The sequence below is a fragment of the Notamacropus eugenii genome, chromosome 2 (genome assembly GCF_028372415.1).
Source record: "Notamacropus eugenii isolate mMacEug1 chromosome 2, mMacEug1.pri_v2, whole genome shotgun sequence".
Classification (NCBI taxonomy): Eukaryota; Metazoa; Chordata; class Mammalia; order Diprotodontia; family Macropodidae; genus Notamacropus; species Notamacropus eugenii.
The window spans coordinates 150,143,254-150,146,188 of record NC_092873.1 but is presented as its reverse complement, the minus strand read 5'-3'; the positions used below and the strand labels follow the sequence as shown (position 1 = coordinate 150,146,188).

Sequence of the window (2,935 nt, the reverse complement as noted above, 5' to 3'; positions counted from 1 at the left end):
GAAGAAAACAATGTGATAAAAATTAGAATTGGGCAAGTAGAAGCTAATGAATCTATGAGACACCAAGACTCAGTCAAACAAAATCTAAAGAATGAAAAGATAGAAGGAAATGTAAAATACGTAATTGGAAAAACAACTGACCTGGAAAATAGTTCCAGGGGAGAAAAATCTAAGGATTATTGGTCTACCAGAAAGCCATGATGAAGAAAAGAGCCTGGACAATATCATCCAAGAAATCATAAAGGAAAATTTCCCAGAATTCGTAGACTCAAAGGCCAAAACAGTCATTGAAGGAATTCACCATTCACTTCTTAAATGGGACCCCACACTAAAAACATTAATGAATATTGCTGCCAAATTTCAGAACTATCAAGTGAAGGAGAAAATACTGCAGGCAGCCAGAAAGAAACAATTCAGATATCTAAGATCTACAGTCAGGATCACACAGGACCTTATAGCTTCTACATTAAAAGACCAAAGGAATTGGAATACGATATTCCATAAGGCAAAGGAGCTGGGACTACAATCAAGGATTAATTGCCCAGCAAAGTTGAGCATAATATTTCAGGCAAGAAGATGGACATTCAGTGAAATAAGGAATTTCCAGACCTTCCTAATGAAAAGGTCAGAACTCAATAGAAAATTTGATCTTCAAACGTAGGTCTCAAAATAGGCACAAAAAGATAAATGCGGGAAAAATCTTGTTACACGATATGGGCAAACTATTTACATCCCAAAAAGGGAAGATGATACTTGTTAATCTTGAGAACTGTATACTTATATTATGAAATATAAAAGGGATATACATAGATAGAGGGAGTAGGTATAAATTAAATGATGTGTTGATAGCAAATGTGATTTAAGGGTTCAAAGAAATTGTAATGGGAGATGTGAAAGAGAGGAGGCAGAAAAAAAAAACAAGTTCCATCACAGGAAGAGGCACAAAAATATATTACAGTAGAGGAAAAGAGGGGAGGGAGATGAGCATTGTTTGAGAGGTATTCTCATCTGATTGGGTTTAAGGAGGGTACAACAAACTCAGTTAAGTATAAAAATAAAAATAGCTCTATAGGCAGTAGGAGGGGAAGAGGGAAAGAAAAGGGAAGGGAGGGTAAAAGGGAGGAAAGAACTAGTAAGGGAAAAGGGGATTAAAAAGAGGAGGGGTACTGAAAGAAGGAAGGGAAGGCTAAGGGAGATCATGGTCAAAAATTAAAACTCTATAGTGGAGAGCAAGGGAGAAGGAAGAACTAAAAGCATAAACAAGGGGAAAAGGGATGGAAGGAAAGACACAGATAGTACTCATAACTGTGAATGTGAATGGGATGAACTCTCCCATAAAGTGGAGAAGGATAGCAGACTGGATTAAAAACCATAACCCAACAATATGTTGTTTACAAGAAGCACATTTGAGATAGGGGCATACACACAGGGTAAAGATAAAAGGTTGGAGCAGAATATTTAGTGCTTCAGCTGATGTAAAAAAAAAAACAGGGGTAGCAATCCTAATCTCAGATACAGCAAAAGCAGAAATTGATCTATTCAAAAGAGATAAGAAAGGAAACTATATCCTTCTAAAAGGCACCATAGGTAGCTAGGGCACAGCTGGAGAAAGATGTAGTTGCTTCTCTTCTCTCTTTGGGACAAACTTCATCCCAGGCAATCACCTACTCTTTAGGCAGAACAAAATGGCTACTCTTAAAGAAAAACTGTTCTAGTTGCAGAAGAGGAGGCAGCAGCCCCAAACAATAAGATTACTGTTGTGAGTGTTGGACAAGTTGGTATGGCCTGTGCTATCAGCATACTTGCAAAGAGTCTTGCTGATGAACTTGCCCTTGTTGATGTTTAGGAAGACAAACTCAAAGGAGAAATGATGGATCTACAGCATGGGAGCTTGTTTCTTCAAACTCTTAAAATTGTGGCTGATAAAGATTACTCTGTCACTGCTGGTTCCAAGATTGTTGTAGTCACTGCCAGAGTCCACCAGCAAGAGGGAGAGAATTGCCTCAATCTGGTACAAAGGAATGTGAATGTTTTCAAGTTTTTTATTCCCTAGATTGTAAAGTATAGCCCAGACTGTATCATAATTGTGGTTTCCAACCCCATAGATATCCTTACATATGTCACCTGGAAACTGAGTGGCCTGCCAAAGCCCCAGGTGATTGGGAGTGGATGCAATCTGGATTCTGCCAGATTCCGCTATCTTATGTCTGAATAACTTGGCATCCATCCAAGCAGCTGCCATGGCTCCATCCTTGGAGAGCATGGAGACTCAAGTGTGGCTGTATGGAGTGGAGTGAATGTGGCACGCATTTACCTCCAAGACCTGAATGCAGAAATGGGAACTGACAATGACAGTGAAAACTGGAAGGAGGTTCATAAGCTGGTGATTGAAAGTGCCTACGAGGTGATCAAACTCAAAGGATACACTAACTGGGCTATTGGATTAAGTATTGCTGATCTAATTGAGACCATGTTAAAAAATCTTTCCAAGATTCATCCTGTATCCACTATGGTGAAGGGGATGTATGGCATCGAGAATTAAGTTTTCCTTAGCTTTCCATGCATTTGAATGCCAGAGGACTGACCAGTGTTATCAACCAGAAGCTGAAAAATGATGAAGTAGCTCAACTCAAGAAGAGTGCAGATACCTTGTGGGACATCCAGAAAGACCTGAAAGACCTGTAATATTCTGTAGAAACTCAATCAACATGGGAATCCCTGTGCCCACTTAGTAATTAGCCATCGAGGTGGATAGATTTTTTCTGTTGAATTCAACTCTGGCCACAGCATCAAAGTACATGATTAAAAGGCTTGTTATATGAACCTATGAACCAATAAATATACTACTGAAGTGCGAAAAAAAATAAAAGGTACCGTAGACAATGAAGCAATATCATTAATAAACATACATGCTCCAAGTGGTAAAGCATCCAAG

General features: G+C 39.0%; 1 pseudogene; it reads left to right on the top strand.

Annotated features, from left to right (window-relative positions):
* The first annotated feature begins 1,685 nt into the window (after positions 1-1,685).
* On the top strand, positions 1,686-2,634 carry LOC140526440 (L-lactate dehydrogenase B chain pseudogene; annotated as a pseudogene).
* Positions 2,635-2,935: the final 301 nt, after the last annotated feature.